Below are 19,098 nucleotides of genomic sequence, written 5' to 3' on the forward strand. Positions count from 1 at the left end.
ATGTCACAGGGGGCTGCAGTACAGATTATTTCATCACCCAAGTAATAAGCATAGTATGCAGTAGGTAGTTTTTTGACCCTCTGTCTCCTCCCACCCTCCATCCTCAAGTAGGCCCTGGTGTCTGCTGTTCCTCTCTTTGTGTCTATGTGGTCTCATTGTTTAGTTCCCACTTACAAGTGAGAACATATGGTATTTGGTTTTCTGTTTCTACATTATTTGCTTAGGATAATGCCCTCCAGCTCCATCCATGTTGCTGCAAAGGACATGATCTTATTATTTTTTATGGCTGTGTAGTATTCTGTGGTGTATATGTACCACATTTTCTTTATCCAGTTCACTGTTGATGGACATGTAGGTTGGTTCCATGCTTTGCTATTGTGAATAGTGCTGTGACAAACAGACATGTCCATGTGTCTTTTTTTTTAAAATTTATTTATTATTATTATACTTTAAGTTCTAGGGTACATGTGCATAACGTGCAGGTTTGTTACATATGTATACTTGTGCCATGTTGGTGTGCTGCACCCATCAACTCGTCAGCACCCATCAACTCGTCATTTACATTAGGTGTCCATGTGTCTTTATGGTAGAAGGAATTATATTCCTTTGGGTATATACCCACTAATGGGATTGCTGGGGTCAAATGATAATTCTGTTTTAAGTTCTTTGAGAAATTGTCACACTGCTTTCCACGTGGTTGAAAGAATTTACATTCTCACCAGCATTGTATAAACATTCACTTTTCTCCACAACCTTGCCAGTATGTGTTATTTTCTGATTTTTAGCTATTCTGACTGTGAGATGGTATCTCATTGTGGTTTTAATTTGCATTTCTCTAAGGATTAGTGATGTTGAACACCTTTTTATATGCTTGTTGGCTGCGTGTGTGTCTTCTGCTGAAAAGTGTCTGTTCATGTCCTTTGCCTACTTTCTAATGGGGTTGTTTATTTTTTGCTTGTTAATTTAAGTTCCTTATAAATTCTGAACATTAGACCTTCGTTGGATGCATAGTTTGCAAATACCTTCTCCCATTCTGTAGGTTGTTTTTTTGCTGTCTTGATAGTTTCTTTTGCTATGCAGAAGTTCTTTAATTAGGTCCCACTGTCAATTTTTGTTTTTGTTGCAATTGTTTTTGGTGTCTTTGTCATGAAATCTTTGTTAGGTCCTATGTCCAGAATGCTATTTCCTAGGTTAGCTTCCAATTTCAATCTTCTGCACATGACTAGCTAGTTGTTCCAGCACCACTTATTGAATAGGAAGTCTTTTCTCTATTGCTTGTTGTTGTTGACTTTATTGATGATGACATGGTTGTAGGTGTGCAGCATTATTTCTGGGCTCTCTATTCTATTCCATTGGTCTATATATCTGTTTTTATACCAATACCATGCTGTTTTGATTACTGTAGCCTTGTAGTATCGTTTGAAGTTGGGTCATGTGATGCCTTAAAGAATGTGTGGCTTGATCTCTAGGTTCATACTCTAGGAGATGGGGAGCTGCATACTGGAATTGACATGGTTTTTGCCTTAATGAGGCAATGAGGTTTTTGGTGCAGACAGGGTACAGCCCATGTGCAAGATTAATTTGCCTGGTGTGTGTGTGTGTGTGTGTGTTTACTCACATGAACACTTACATTCAAGTTAATATGGCTGTTCTTATTTGTGGAAAGAATAATGACAAATGCTTCTGGGGAAGGTTCCAACACAAATGATTTCGAAGAGACAAAGTACAGAATATCTAGGGCCATTGAGGATTTTTATTTTAAGAACAGTTCCTATAAATACATTTCTTTTTGCAAATAGCTTTGGAAGTAATTTTCTTGAGAATATGATTTGCTCTCTGCTGCACATTAATTTTAGGATTTTGAAGTAAATATGGTACCTTTTATATTTTCTTACATGAAAAGAGAAATGATTTAGGCAGACGGAATATATTCTTTACAGCTAAATGGGAGAAAAATAGCTACAAAAATTAATAATTGCTGACATTTAAAGAACACTCATTTTGTGCTAGGTACTGTTTTATGAGGTTTATATGAATTAACAATTTAACACTCACACCACCTCAGTATTGTTATTAATCTCATTTTACAGGTGAGAAAACAGAGGCATTGCAAGTCTGTGTATATTTCCTTAGGCTGCTCAGCTAGTAAATGGTGGAACTAAAGTCTGAGCTCAGGTAGTCTGGCTCCAGACCCTATGTCTTTAACCTGTGCTGCAGAGATACTGCCCATGTTTATGTGAAAGTGTTAGGTTAACTGTAAAACATATTACAAATGTCTATTAAAAATTCAGTCCACAAGTGATAAGCCCCTACTATGCATTGGGCTCTGTGTTAGGCATTGAGGGATACATGGAGATCACGAGATGCAGACCCTGACCTCATGAAGTTAGCAGTCTGAGGCCGGTGGAGGAGGGGGATGGATAAGGCATCATTTGCTTAAGGAGCAGGGATGACCTAGAGCTGTAGTGTTAAAGAGGTGCTTATTATAACCCTAGATTATAATGTGGCAGTGTGAACCCTGATATAAACACTTTATATTCAGAAGATTTTATATGGGCTTGTTAATGTACCAATCACAGAAAGGTACTAGGGATTCAAATAACAAGAAGATTACCTGGGTCTCTAAGACTAGTCTATAAGGAGAGACAGACATGTAATAATGGCCATCGATTGTTCAGCACTTAATTTGTGATCAGCACTCAAGGCTAGGTACTTTATAGACATTTCCCCTTTCTTCCTTGCCACAACAGTGCAATCTTGCAACATGACATGCTGACTCTGGTAGGACTCTCTCCATCTCACAAATGAGGAAATTGAGGCTTGTGGGGGGTTGAAGTTTCTTGCCTGGAGTCACACAGCTAGTAAATGGCCAGCCTGCAATTTTTAACTCATGCCCATGGTTCTATCCACTACACTGTTCTGCCTCCTCTAAAACTCCATCCATGTGGCTGAGTCCCTGTATTAGTCTTTTCTCATGCTGCTAATAAAGACATATCTGATAATGGGTAATTAATTTATAAGAGAAAGAGGTTTAATTGTCTCACAGTTCAGCATAGCTGAGAGGGCCACAGGAAACTTACAATCATGGTGGAAGAGGAAGTAAACATGTTCTTCTTCATATGGCAGCAGCAAGGAGAAGTGCTGAGCAAAAGGTGGAAAAGCCCCTTATAAAACCATCAGATCTTGTGAGAACTCACTCACTATTATGAGAACAGCATGAGGGTAACCTCCCTTATGATTTGAGTACGTCCCACCAGGTCCCTCCCACAACACATGGGGATTGTGGGAACTACAATTCAAGATGACATTTGGGTGGGGACACAGCCAAACCATATCAGTCCCGTTGGGTTCAGGCAGCCTAGTGCAGAAATAAGAATGCAGGCCCCGTGTGATTACCTGACAGTGGTGAGACTAGCCAAGTTATATAATCTCCCTCAGGGTGGTAATAATACCTACATCCCAGATTTTGTGAGAATTAAATGAGATAATACATACAAAAGATGTAAGTCACAATGCAGAAAACTAGACAGTATATATGTTGGCTGTTAGTTTTGTTTGTTTGCCAGGTGAGGATGAACATGGAGGAACTAGTTTTTGTTATTTTTGTTTCTTTGTTAACTTCTGACTTAAGGCCACTTAGTGTTGTCAGAGATTTGTTAATGTGTCTGGTTTAGTGACAGAAGCTTATTGCTAGATGTGAATGAGCAAATGCTGTTCAAATTATTCCAAGAGAAAGCTTTTCAGACAGAATTGATCTTCTATTATTATAACTCACATACTAGCTGCTGGTATTTCAGCTTGAGCACCAGAGTAGTGGACTACAACTCAACAAGAGTAGAGAATATTTCCATACTTCCTATAGCTCCTTCTTCTCCTCCATTGAGTTTGGGGCCTGTTAATCTGGTGTCCTTTCCTCAAGAACTGGACAAATGACCTCCTCTGAGTTTGAATCGTTAGCTGAGAGAAAAAGAACCTGGGCTCTGTTGAAGACTTTTTATTCCAGTGGTGCTGCTCTAAGAAGACATCTTTTTCTGTAAGATTCTTCCTTTAGTTCTTATGCCTTAGATCTGAAATACTTGGTTCCTAATTGATTCTCTAGCCTTGCTGTTGATTTTCTGAGCTCCTCAAAGTCTTTTAATAAATACTCTTTGTTTATAAGTTTACTAGATTCAATTTACCCTTGCTTCCAGGTGGTTGAATGATTAATAACCATCCTGGAAAGACATTATCACTGAATTAGGAGGCTGTGGCATGACTTACCTATACAATTCTGCATTGCCTACTGAAAAAGTTTCCTTATACATGATTTAGACTAGTATTCCCCACTATCTAGAGAGAGAGAGTGGGAATTAACCAATACTGGTTAAATATGTTGGTTTATATTTCTAAAAAATATTTAATTCCAGTGTAATTTCCAATAAGTAAGGAAGGAGCTGGAAAAAAATGAGAAATGTGCCCTCAGCCAGTTGGGGGATTGACAGCATGGAGTGGTGCAAAGGGGCATAGGCTTTAGAGTAAATTGAGCTGAGACTGAAAAATAAATTGTTTAGTGTTTTCTGCAGTTCAATATTACATTTATCTGATATTAAAAATGACAGGGAAGCTGGAGAAAAAATTGCAGAAATAAACATGACTAACTCTACAATATAATGAATAAGAATTATAATTACAGTGTCCAAATTGTTCCAGAGACCAGGACTTAGTATTTAGCAAGGAAACTGAAATCAAGGTGGTTCTGGAAGATCCCATACTTGTGTTTTTCTTTAATTCATATTCTAGCACCTACATGGGTCCAGTGTAGGGACTTGCTTAGCGTATCTTTTGCATTTTTCCACACTTTTGCCATATGTCTATATCCAACTGTAGCAGTCAATTTCCTCTTCCTTTCTTTCTTTTTCACTATTGTACACAAAATTGGTCTCCTTACATAGCCACTGTATTTATTTAGGATGATAGGATGACTCAGTCCTCAGTACCTTTTCAAGACAATCACTGAATCAAAATAACTCCATTCCATTCCACCCTCACATGTTAACAGACCTTTCCCTCTGTTTCTTCTCCATGATGTCCTTCAAAAATGAGTTTTGTGTCTTAGTCTGTTTGTGCTAATATAACAAAATACGTGAGACTGGGTAATTTATAAACAACAGAAATTTATTTCTCACAGTTCTTGAGGCTGGGAAATCCAAGATCAAGGCAGGAGTGGGTTTGGTGTCTGGTGATAGCACAGTCTCTCCTTCCAAGATGGTGACTTCTTGCTTCGTCCTTTGGAGGGGAGGAATGGTGTCTCCTCAAATGGCCAAAGGGAAAGAAAGGCAAAATAAGGCAAAAGGGCCTAGATAGTTCCCTTCAGCCCTTTTATAAAGCACTAATCACCTCCTAAAGGCCTCACCTCTTGATATTATTGCATTGGGGATTAAGTTCCAACATGAATTTTGGAAGGGACACAAACATTCAAACTATAGAAATTTGGTTGTTAGCAAAATATTAAAACTCACAATGGAAATTTTTCCCCTGTTTTTTTAAGGCTTTCAGAAAGGGATACTACAACTTCACTTACATAGCCAACATATTCTAGTACGTTGTTAGTAATTTTGGAAGTGTTTCACTCATGAGAGTTCTGAGGATCTCTTGGGAGCAAGATGTGGACTTACACTATATCACTGATAAAATGCTATTTGCAATGAAGTGGAATTCATCTAAAGTCTTGAACTCTATCCAGAGTGATTTGACTTTTTAAGTAGAAAACCAACTGCATTGTAAAGGTGATCACATCTATAAAACTGAAATCAGAAAGAACCCAAGGGGAGCATTCTAGTGAGCTTTCCCAATATGTATTTTGCTACCTTGTCCTGTCGGCTCCTTTAAGAAACTAAATTTTATTACTTTGTGTTTTTAAAGGTTTTATGAAAAAATCAGTTTTAGCAGGCTGGAGAAGTGTCAAGTACAGATATATAAAAATAATATTAAAGAAATATAATTAACAAGTATTTTATTACAAAGGAAAAACTATGAAGTATGCAATCACTAGGGCTTAAAGAAGAAATAAAAGGGTTAAGAAGTAGCTACCCTTCTTATTTATTCATGAATTTCATTGATTACTAGTTGAATAACAGGCAATAAATAAAAAATGAATGAAACTATTACCCCTTCAATGGTCATTCCTATTAAATATGTATTTACACTTTTCCTGGATAGATTTCCAACTTATAATTTAATGGATTCCAATGTGTGCCACGATTCTGGGCTGCTTTTATAAATTTATGTTTAGTATATGTGACTGTTATTTTTCCCCCTAACGCTTTTGCCTTTTATCACTACTTAAGCCTTTGCTCTTTCTGCTTTTATCTAAAACATTTTCAATTTCCGTGGGAAGAGCCGAGATTGAAGCTTCTCACTTCTCCACGTGTAGTTGTGTTTCTAACCCAGGCAGATTCCCTCGCAGAATTCCCAAATTTCAGGACCTCACAGTTCTGGGGAATCTTGCTACATAGGGGAAATTACATGGATGTCATTGTAATTTCACTGTCAAAGAAATATGCTTTCAGTCAGAGCCTGAAAACACATTTGAAGTCTCTGTTCATTGTTGAGAGACAAAAGAAAGGAAACAGATGATGGGCTAATGAGAAAAGAAGTATGAGGAGAAGCATCCATCTCTGAAAGCTGAGTGAGAGTGAGAAGTGGGCTACCCTTCACTTACTGGCCATAGATATTTAAAATCATTCTATGAGATACTGTGGAGAGGGGGCTGTTAGTGTGAATGTTCAGACCAGGCTCTTCTAACAGACATAGTGACTGTGCCTTTGGGAGCTGTCTGAGGGTATATAAAGAAGGAACATGCCCACTGTCATCTACATTGTCCATTGAGAACTTTTCCGGTGGTGTCTCTGGCATCTGCCAGCTGTTGTTGCTGTAGAATCTAGAGAAAGGCTAGGATTCCTTTTGAGTATTCAGAAAAAAGCACATATTTACAAGTCTAGAAACAGACCTCCAAATAACAACAATAATGCTTTAATAATAAACCATTCTTAATATTGATATTATTATACTATCAATTATTGAGAAACAGCAGGCAAAGTGATTTAGTGTACAGACGCTGCAACCAGACACTTCCTAGCTGTGTGTCCTTGGGAAAATTTTGTTTTGTCTCTACGCTCTTGTATCAATTGGGGTATGCTGGGTTGTGCTATAGTAACCAAAATCTGAAAATCTGCTGCAATATAACACAATGACTTATTTCTTGCTTGTACTACGTGTCCATCACAGGTAAGTAATGGTCACTCAGGAACACAGGCTAATGGGGACTCCATCCCAGCAAACACTTCTGCAATCCCAGAGGTAGGGATGAAAAATGGGCTTTAAAAGCTTCTGCCCAGTAGAGTCACATGTCCCTTCCACTCACATTTGACTGGTCAAAGCAAGCCACAGTCAAGTCTGATTTCAGTGGAGTGGGACAAATGTAAACCTTCTCAGGGAAGAGGAGCAGATATTGGTAAATACGGTCTACTAGTGACAGGTTCTTCAACTATCCCCACCTCCTAGGGTTATAATGAGGACTAAATGAGTAAATATATATAAAACAGTATCTGGCACATGCTATACGAGTGTTTGTTATTTTTATTAATAAAAATGAACATTCAGTACTTACAATAATCAACATTTTAATTACTTTTAAGGATAACCCTGTAAAATTACTCCTATTATACTCATTTTACAGATGGGGGAAATGAGGCTCAAGAGGTTAAGAACCTTCCCATTGGCATATAGGAAGTGTGATGGAGCAAGGATTTAATTCTAAAGGCCATGTTGTCATCCCACTATGCTATATTGTCAAAATACTTGCACACCATAATAATAATGGTTTGTATTTACTGAGCACTTACTATGTATTAACTATCCTACCAAGTGCTTTATATTTATTATTTTACTTATCTAAGGGAGTGAGTGTCCTATCCATCTAGTATGACTATTTCAATCACCTTGACAGAATATGCCTACTGTCAGTAGTCAGTGGTTAGTGCAGAAAGCTACAGTGAGAGAGTGTAGCTTGATAATAATTTATTCACACTATATTTACAAAGCAACTCTTTTTTCTCAATCTAGTTTCCCAGGTATACTTTTCTAGTGAGAAATAGAATGAATTGACCAAGTGACATAACTAGTTCCATCTGCCCGGTAGTCACATTTCTCTTTGTAAGTAAATCAGTTAACTTCCTTTTTTATTGGTCCATCTCCTGTGAGCTTGGTTAGCATGAATCAGCTTCCCAGGGCCTGATCACCCCTGAGCGAATGGATACAGTTGAGTCCTTGGACAGGTATAATTGAGAATCATGAAAGCAAAGCAAAACAGCAACAATACCAAAGCAGAAGACCAGACCCAGGACCCCTGAGAGCCCAGTCAGCCTCCTCTTGTTTCTCTTGGACAGCTTTGCTCTTCATTGGCTTTTAGTATGGACATTGCCAGCTGCCATTTCTTGATGGGACAGAGGAAGTTTAAGAGCCATGCCTCTAGCAAAAACTTTACAAAGGCTATACTCCTTTCATATTCCTTCCTCATGCCCCCTCCTCCACAGCCACAGTTCTACTGTTCAGACCTACAATCTGCCCTTTATCAACTGAGGAGTTAGAGCAGAATCTATTCTGTGTCTTCTCTAGGCAACATTTACTTCTTCAATTTTCATTTTGTTGTAAAATTTATTTTAATTTTTTTTTTGTCTATTAAACTTTTAAAAAGAATGTTGGAATTTTGGCAAAGAGTTATGGTAACAGCCAGAAACATTTGGTGAATGCAACTGGGAGGGTCAAAATAGGGATGAAGCTAAAACTGAGGGTCTTATTCCAACGGCAGCCAGTTTAGTCTCACTCAACCTAGTAAGCCCTAATCTCACTTGGAATCTTAACCAGCTGCTTTACAATGGATATCATTGATTATCAGGAAGAAGGTGGGTGACAGAAGGGAGAGAATGGATAGATCAGTTCTAGAAAAACAGCTTGAATCTCATGTGTCAGTACCATTATTTTTATACACAAAAGAAAATATTATTAGGCCTTATAAAGTGTAGAGTATACATTTAGAAGGTATAACATCTATCTGGGGGTTATAAACTAAGTTTGATATATTTATCCCTGGACTGGGTATTTGAAAAGATGCTCCTAGACACATTTGTAGAATATTGTTATTGTTTGGCTAATTAGTGCAAAATAAAGACCCTTCTCTCCCACTTCAAGAAGGTGATTTCATTTATTTCCACATCGACATTTATAGATAAGGAAGTGCAATGCATAAATGAGGCTTCTAATCCATAAATGAGCAAATAATAATTTAACAAACTTTTATTTTATTTTTGGTGAAACCAAATTTATTAATTCAACAAATGTATCTGTTGCATCTTTACTGGGTGACAGGCTTTGTGCTTGGTAATGTACTGGTGAATAAAAATGTGGCCCTCTGGTCTCAGAGCTGACAGTCTAGTGGGGGAAGCTGTCGCTTAACAATCACACAATGTGTGTTAGATTTGTCCTTATGATGGGTGCCTTTAAAAAGTGCATGGCACTATGAGAGTGTGCAATGGGGTTTGACCTAATCGGAGAGGTCAGGGAAGTCTTCCATGAGGAAATACCGGTTCAGCGGTGAGTAAATATTCTAGCCTTTCATAGATTCCAAAACCCTGCCTTGTATCTTGATACTTGAGTGTGGTTGTCAAAACAATTTGAAAATAATGGTGAAAAGAAAACACATCAAAATAAAGATGTGCTGGATCTCTTCAACATGGTCTAGGGAGGTCTAAATTTCTGCCTTGCTCATTTAATTACCACTCATTAGCATTATGGCTAATTTGTTATTATATCAAATCTGGCCATATTAATAACAAATTAATTTAATCATCCACCTTCTAAAATATAATCTGCGGCAAAGTTTTATAACCATGTGTATCCATAAAATTCATTTTATAGCTTATAGTTGCAGAGGAGGATGTTCATAAGGTTGGTTTTTGAGAAATATCTACAATTTAAAGCTGAAAAGATGCAGAGAGAGAGAGAGAGTTATATAATATAGAATATTAGTATTAGTGTTAGATATATGGGTAAATTTTTTGAAGTATAATTGATTCATCTATAATTTAAGAAAAGCCACAAGTTTAAAACATTATTTCAAATAGCTCTTATCTAACTATATAGGACAGTTCAAATAGAATGTTAATGCTTCTTAGCAATAGGCAGATTGGTTACATGGTGTCCAGATTTCTGCCTTGGGTGGCTGCATCCCAGCTGTGCTGCCCAGGAGTTTAGTAGAAATAAAAGCCAGGCTGTTGACATGATTATGGAAGCACACACCACTTTATCTCCAGTAGAACTAAATTTAGCATTTCTTGGAGGTACACTTTTTTTTTTTCAGATGAAAGCTGCATGTTATAATGAATCTGAATAATTCAAAAGTGGCAGGATCCTAATGAATAGATGCATCATAGGCCAGAGGACTTGGCTCCAACTTGTGAAGTTACTGAAGGTCTTACTTTTCTTTCAGGAAAATTTTCTTTAGAGAAAATTTTTTCTTACACACAGAATTTTAGCCTAAGGTGAGTTGTAGCTTAAGTGAGTTTGATGTCTTTACTCTGCATTAACTATTTCTTACAGTGATATAAGTGGAAAGAAAACATTGATAACCAAATTGTTTCATTCTGGTTTCTTACAGCCCTTGTAGGTTTTATAGTCACAAGCTTCTTTTCTGATATTGTTACTCAAGGAAGACAAAAATGGGCTACATCTATCTAATTTCCTTATTGTTAACCCAAATCAGAGCAAAATGATTTCACTTCTCTGAATGTGTGTGTGTGTGTGTGTGTATACACACACACACAGATATGGTACAAACACAGACATTGTCAAATAAAATCAAATCTGAATTTAGATAGAGAATCTGTTCAAAAGAATTATCACAATAAGGAGAGGGGACTACTGTGATAGGGGAACTATTGTAACAGGGAGAATGTTCCTACCTTAAGATCTATAAGCATTTGAAAGGCCAGGCAGAAAGGATTTTTCTTTTACAGGGAAGGGCAAAGGAGGTCAGAAAGAAGCACATATGAGGGAGTGGGTAGCGTGATCCCACAGTTGATCCTACAGTTAGGAAACATCTTTCCTGTGGTCAGCCCTTTCTTGGTAAGAGGTGATTATGGAGAGGCTGTGTGCTGGCTTAGGGTGAGAGTGGGTCAAAATTCCAGGGCCTAAGGGGAAGAGAGTAGCCTAATTAAAGTTTGGCCAAGTCCAGGTAATAGGTATTAATATTTTGTCCAGATTGGTTAGTGGACACAAACAGTTCAGCTAATAATTTATGAGGCAAGAAAGGGAATTTGAAAGGTCTGTGTCTGGCCTTGTTACAGATAAACAAGGGAGATTCCGTGAGTCTTAGCTGAGTCCTATGGGGAAGAGGCGTTCTTTGCAGTAAGTAAGGTCTTTTGAGGAACACAAAAGGATGGGGGGATTTCTTAACCATCCCTGATTTCCTGGAACACAGGGCTCAGATAAAGTTGAACATTGTCAACATGTGCATTTATATATTGTATTAGTCTGTTCTCATGCTGCTAATAAAGATATACCTGAGACTGGCTACTTTATAAAAGAAAGATGTTTAATGGACTCACAGTTCCACATGGCTGGGGAAGTCTCACAATCATGGCGGAAGATGGAAGAAGAGCAAAGGAATGTCTTACATGGTGGCAGGCAAGAGAGCTTGTGCAGTGGAACTCCCATTTATAAAACCATCAGGTCTCATGAGACTTATTCACCACCACTAGAACAGTATGGAGGAAACCAACCCCATGATTCAGTTATTTCCATTTGGCCCTGTCCTTGACACATGGGGATTATTACAATTCAAGCTGAGATTTGAGTGAGGACACAGCCAAGCCATATCTCATATATATATAAATTTATTAAATATAAATTATTAAATATATAAAATATATACATATAAATATATAAAAATATACTTATTAAATATATAAAAATAGATACATATAAATATATATGTATGCATGTGTATATATAAAATGTTATGTGTATATACGTATATGTGTACATACATATATGTAAATGTAAAAATCTAAAGGATAATTTAGGTTAAGTATAATGAAATTAGATGCTACTTTTTAAAAGTCACATTGAAAAGATCATAATTATGGAGCAGCAAGAAAGTTACCCTGGAGTCATAAGTGTTTATTTTCGAGTTTAATTAAACATTTCTTATTTCAAGTAGATACAGTGTGCTCAAAGAAACATCATATATGAGATTACATACTCATAGTAATAGGCCAGAAGGATATATCTTTTTATCTCATTTCCCACTTTTTATAAAATGATTTTGTATTATTAATTACTCTCCATACATTATTGATACTTTTAGTATTTGTGGTAAGTGAAGATACCTATCTATGGATGCAGAATAATTAATTTTCCCTTTGAGGAAAAATTCATGGCTTTATGAGATTAATTATAGATTCTTTGAAAAACATATCCCCTTGGAGTTTTAAAAATACGTTTAGATTCATAAAAATTTACACATAACTCTTCAGATAACTATTTAAATAAGACAGGAAATACAGATCATTATTATAATTATATTAATGCTTTGAAAAAAGGTAACTTCTGGAAGGAAAAGACTCTCACAGAACCATGACTTAGAATTAAGTATTAGACTTTGGCATCATTGCATAATATTATGGAAAGGTTAACAAGTAGTTACGTAGACGCTCCAGGGTTTCAGAGACAAAGAAGAGAATCCTTCCCTATACAGTGAAATGCACTAATCCCTCATGATGGGATTTGTAAATCTGCCAGGACAAAGCTATGTGTTCTAAAAATAGCTAAAGTCTTTGAGTGTTTATTCAAAAGATAACTATTCTCAATGGATTTTTGAGTCAGTTGTACTGAGGGATGGAAAGTTTTTAAATTGCTTTACGATGTTTTCCAGGGAAAAAATATTGCGATTCAAATCTCTCAGAGGTATTCCTTAATCAACTAGAATATTCTGGATCTCCCAGTTGTCTGCTACTCAGCGGCTGGCATTATGAAAAAAACTAGAATAAAATTGGTTCGTGAATCTGTTGCCTGGGAATTATTCTTTTCTTGGGTCAAAAAAGTTCCTGATCAATTACAAATAAATCTAGTCTCAGAAAGTTAAGCTCCTTTTCTTAAGCATGTGTTAAGAGATGTGTTTTTCACATACATTTAAAATATACTGGATGCCCTCAAAATATAACTTGGATTTCAGCAACAAATTCTGATTTCCTTGGGTCAGAAATATGAGTCTGTATCAGTCATTTTCTGTTTTTTTTCTCTTTTTTTTCCTCAGATTTAATTGGGCTTCACTTTTTTGTAAGCAAAGATACATAGAAAGGGAAAGTTAAATGCGTTAGAATTACTCATGTTCTCTGGTGGTACATTATTGTAACAAGTGTATTCCTCCAAACTGCTTGGATGGGCACAATTTGAACATATGCTTTAACAGTCCTATAGACACTTGAGAGTTACATACAGTTTATTTGCTGGTGAAATCATGGATGGTTACACACCACTTCCTCATTCCCTTACCTTCCAGATGGCTCTTCACACTTACCACACATGTTGCAGGAAACAGGTTCTTGTTTATCGTGGGTTTGCTATCAACCAAGAAACTGATATCTAAGACTGCTAAAAAACAAAGCGAGCGTATAAAGTCTTGTATATGAAAAAGTATGTTTTAGAGGTAGCTATGTCCTAGTATTAAATTTGAGTAAGTGAGACTGAAGCTTCTTAACAATGTATATTGTGTATCCTCTCAGTCAGTCCATGAGTCCTTACATGTACTCTGAAACTAGCAAGGGAAAAAGCCAGCAACTTCCTTCCTGTTCTACTTTATCAATAGTACATTTTAGCCTGGGAGAGGAAGAATACCATCGAAAGGAACAATTGTATGTATGCATAGTGTGTGTTTGTGTATGTGTTATATCATAGGCTCTGGTTTCTTATATTAAACAACTCATTTATTAAACCCTGCTTATTGTAAGCTCTGTAATAATACATGTAGATATGATAATAACAATAATAGAGGAATGAAATTTTCCTTGGAGGTTTTGGTTAACTAAATATGTTCTCAGCTGTTCTTATGAAAAGCATAAAAATGTGTAAGCAATATAATAATCACAAATGCCATCACGATGGAAATTACATTTTTAAATTCTGAAAAATAGAGTCTTTGCTACTAAATCACAGTTTTATCAACCATACTGAATCATTCGGTCATCCTCTACTTAATAAACACCACCTTAAAAATTGCTGGGTTCATCTCAGGAAGTATAATTTTGTTCTAGAGATTCTTCTCTGGTCAGAAAGAGAGAGAGAGGACAGAGAGAGAGGAGCAAATAATAAAGTGATTACTACTGTCCTTACTGTTTAAATAACAGCTCCTGGGAAGGTCAGCTCCTTTGGCGGTGTTGTCAGAGATACCCGGGAAGAGTTTTCATAGAGATCTCTGAACTACAGGAACCTTGAAAATTAATTACATGAAACTTTATGAGTTTCATTGAAGTTAAACATCAGCACAACCAGAATTATTTTCCTGGAGCTTTTGATTAGACATTTCTATACCAGTTTGTCTGTCATTTCTCTTTTGCAGCATAAGGTTTAACAGTCTAATCCCTGAATTGGCCAGAGCTGCTGCATACTCCTATGTCGGTTGTGTACCGCACAACTGTAGGGGGTGCCATTCCCACTGAATGTATGTGTGTGAGTAGTGCCCTCTGGATTTGTCATGTAGTTACCATGAAGTTGTCAGTCTAAGCATTGTTCTATCTCTAGCCTTTTGTTCTCCATGAAGTTTTGAGTGTCTTTAACTATTATTACATTAATTATAATTATTGTCTAATGTAGTGATTTTCCCTACTAAGATTTACATTTAGGATAAATCTTCAGTCACTTCAAAAGGATTCATATGCAGTAGTGTGTCTTCTTGTGAAACTATCGTTATTTGTGTACTGAAGCACAGTAGAGAAGCCCAAGAATCCAGAGTCATACATCAGATGAGGAAAATGTCAATTGTAACTCAGCTAGATCTTAACTTTGATTGGTTTTGACGACCAAACGTAGTTGATTCAGTTTGTAACTTGACAACAGAAACTGTAGACATTTGGAAAATAATATCCAGTCCTCTTTTCAAATCTAATACATCCTTCTTGTGTAAGAAAATTTAATTAAATTCATTTAATCTTCTGAAAAATGCTCTAAATTCATTTAAGAGAGTTAAAAATAAATAAATCTTTTAAAAAGCCTAAGACTTGAGTGAGAGAAATGATTTGATGTTAGTCTGTTAGCTTCAAGAAAAAATGCCAAGTTCTTGACCTCGATAGAAGGTCCTCTGTGATGGGGTCTTTGCTTACCCCGGTCTCTTCCCATGTTATATTCTCCATGCCCGCAGTTCTGTTTCTTAGAAATACCAAACAGTTTTGGGATTCCATGCCTTCGCACTGCTGTTCCTGCCAACTGTGATGTTCTTTCCCTCCTTAGTCACCCGCCAGCCCCTCTTCATCACTCAGATCCAGCACTAGGGTTATCCATTGCCTTTCTAGTGAAGCCTTCCCTGCTCTTGTCCCTCCATACCCCTCACCCCGCAATTCTCATCAAAACCAAATTATCTCCTGTTTAGTGCCAGATCTGTATCTTATTCACAACTTTATTCCCGTGCTCACCATCCTGACTCACTAAATGTTAATGATGTGTCCCTATGTCTTTTTCTCATACAAAATCCAGCTCCTTCAGGGTGGGGACTGTGCCTTAGTACAGTGCTGAGTTTTAGATGAGGAAACAGGATTACAGAAGCTCTGCAAGTTGTTCAAGATGATGCGACTAACTAGTAAGCCATGAGGGTGGGTGAACACTTTGATCTGTGTGACTCCAAAACCTGTCCTTAATATCCAAAGTCATGATGTCCAATGTAACTGTACATGCCTGTGTACCAAAGCTTGTTCTTCATATTGGACATTGTGTCCACCGTCACCATTGGATGACACCATGTGTCATTTGGGAGGATGGGCATTTCTGTAGTTCTTGGCAGCTCCATTTTCTCATGGGGTTAAAATTTTGTCCTGTTCTTCCTACTTCAACCTCTGGGGAGTTTCATTTTTCCTGGTCTACTCTTTTTAAAAAATTAATTTTTGTGGGTACCTAGGTGTATATATTTGTGGGGTACATAAGATGTTTTGGTACAGTCATGCAATGCATAATAATCATATCATGGAAAATTAGTTATCCATCCCCTCAACGATCTATCCCTTGTGTTTTAAATAAACCAATTATACTCTTTTAGTTATTTTTAAATATACAATTAAATTACTACTGACTATAGTCACTCTGTTGTGCTATCAAATACTTGGTCTTATTTATTCTAACTTTTTTTGTACCCATTAACCATCGTCATCTCCCCTCATCCCCCACTACCCTTCCCAGCCTCTAGTAACCATCCTTCTACTCTCTATGTCCATGAGTTCAATTCTTTTAATTTTTAGCTCCCACAAATAACTTAGAACATGTAAAGTTTGTTTTTCTGTGTCTAGCTTATTTAAATTAACATAATGACCTCCAGTTCCATCCATGTTGTTGCAAATGACAGGATCTCAATCTTTTTTTATGGCTGAATAGTACTCCATTGTCTATATGTACTATGACGTTTTCTTTATCCATTCATCTGCAGATGGACATTTAGGTTGCTTCCAAATCTTGGCTATTATGAATAGTGCTGCAATAAACCTGAGAGTGCAGGTAACTCTTAGATATACTGATTTCCTTTCTTTTGAATATATACCTAGAAGTGGGATTGCTGGATTGTATGGTAGCTCTATTTTTAGTTTTTTGAGGAAGCTCCAAATTTTTCTCCATAGTGGCCGTACTAATTTACATTCCCACCAACAGTGTATGAGGGTTCCCTTTTCTCCATATCTTCACCAGCATTTTTTATTGCCTGTCTTTTGGATATAAGTTGTTTTACTGGGGTGAGATGATATCTCATTGTAGTTTTGGTTTGCATTTCTCTGATGATCAGTATTGTGGAATACCTTTTCATATGCCTGTTTGTCATTTGTCTTCTTTTGAGAAATGTCTATTCAGATCTTTTGCCCAGTTTTTAATCAGATTATTAGAGTTTTTCCTATAGAATTGTTTGAGATCTTTATGCATTCTGATTATTAATCCCTTGTCAGATAGGTAGTTTGCGAATATTTTCTTCCATTCTGTAGGTTGTCTCTTCACTTTGTGCGTTGTTGCCTTTGCTGTGCAGAAGTTTTTTAACTTGATGTGATTTCATTTGTCCAGTTTTGCTTTGGTTTCCTGTGCTTGTGGGGTATTACTCAAGACACATTTGCCCAGACAAATGTTCTGGAGAGTTTTCTCAATGTTTTCTTGTAGTAGTTTCATAGTTTGAGGTCGTATATTTAATTCATTTTGATTTGATTTTTGTAAATGGTGAGAGACAGGGGTCTAGTTTCATTCTTTTGCATACGGACATCCAGTTTTCCTAGCACCATTATTGAAGAGACTGTCTCTTCCCCATTGTATGTTTGTGGCATCTTTGTCGAAAATGAGTTTACTATAGGTGTGTAGATTTGTTTCTGGGTTCTCGATTCTGTTCCATTGGTCGATATGTCTGTTTTTATGCCAGCACCATCCTGTTTTGGTTATTACAGCTCTGTCTTATAATTTGAAGAACCTGGCCTACTCTTTTACTCAGTTTCATCTTTTCCTACCAGAGTATTCCATCTTTTCAGAATACAGGCAGGCTCCCATATGCACTGGACTGGTAATTTGCTTTTGGCTTTTTCTCTCAATAGAACCAGTGTCCACCTTTATTTTTCTCTTCCTTCTGGTGGCCATCTTTTGACTATCAGGCAACTGGTGACTGTTCCCAGGGTTATTTGATATAATTGCATAGGTTTCTAGATCAGTGCTTCAGCTCCTTCAAGCCATTTCCCTCAATTCATACTGTGTACAGGCATCCATATACATAGGTACACAGATATCCTGAGTATACAGTATATACAATTTTTGGTGGCCCTATTCTACATTCTATTCTTCTAGTGCCTATGTTTAATTTTTTATTGTTACTATAGAAGAAGCACACAAAATGTGCTCAAGATGTGATTGATGAATTGAATTACATGAATTTAAATCTATAAAAATATTAACAATTATCCCAGTGCTAGAAGACATTGGTCACTGTTGCCTTTGGTTACTCGTAAGAGGATTAAAAAAAGACACTTTAATTCCTTTTAGGTTTATTGTCTTTTTCCAGCATGGTTCAGATATTAACAATCAAAGTGACTGAACTTTAGATTTTTTATATGATCTTTTCTTAAAATCTGGGTAACTTTTATCTTTGAGTTTCTTCCTTCCTTTGTGAATCATCTCCATCTTCATCACTGCCAATCTTTAAATATTTACCAAGAACTCATCGTATATCTAGTGCCATAAATATATAAAAATGCTCTTAGAAAATGCTCTCCTCCCTGGTATTCACTTATGTTCCAAATTGGCAAACCCTTTGGTCTCAGTTACACTTTTGGAATAATCCTCTCATCTTGAGATCTCATTATTTCTATTCAATAAACTAGAGAATTATTGTAAAACAAATTGGGTATACCAGAAAGAAGTGGGACATTTTAGAGAAAATCAGAATATTCACCATAAAGCTGAAATCAAGCATATGACTGATTGGAACTGAATTTGTTCTAGTTTTAAAATATATTTTTAAAATGTAAAATACACTTAAACAACAACAAATAATCACTTATTGTTATAAAATATGTATTCTCTGTAGACAGTGTTCTAAGTGTTTTGTACTTAATAAATCAGTAAATTCTAATAGCAACTATGTGATATATGTACACAGTATTATGATATCCATTTTCTACAGGAGAAAACCGAGGAACAGAAAGGTTAGCTAATAGCTAATGATTGGCAGTGCCGTGATTGAAACCCAGGCCGTGTGGACCCAGAGTCCTTGTCCACAGTCTGACAAGACTGCCCCACCTGGTACATAGCTGTTTAATATACAATGAATGAAAAAGCTCAATA

At 36.6% G+C, this 19,098-nt stretch overlaps 1 protein-coding gene across 1 annotated transcript in view; it reads left to right on the plus strand.

Annotated features, from left to right (window-relative positions):
• Window positions 1-19,098, plus strand: part of PLCL1 (phospholipase C like 1 (inactive)) — a 353,159-nt gene that overhangs the window by 304,583 nt on the left and 29,478 nt on the right.

The sequence above is a fragment of the Macaca mulatta genome, chromosome 12 (genome assembly GCF_049350105.2).
Source record: "Macaca mulatta isolate MMU2019108-1 chromosome 12, T2T-MMU8v2.0, whole genome shotgun sequence".
Lineage (NCBI taxonomy): Eukaryota > Metazoa > Chordata > Mammalia > Primates > Cercopithecidae > Macaca > Macaca mulatta.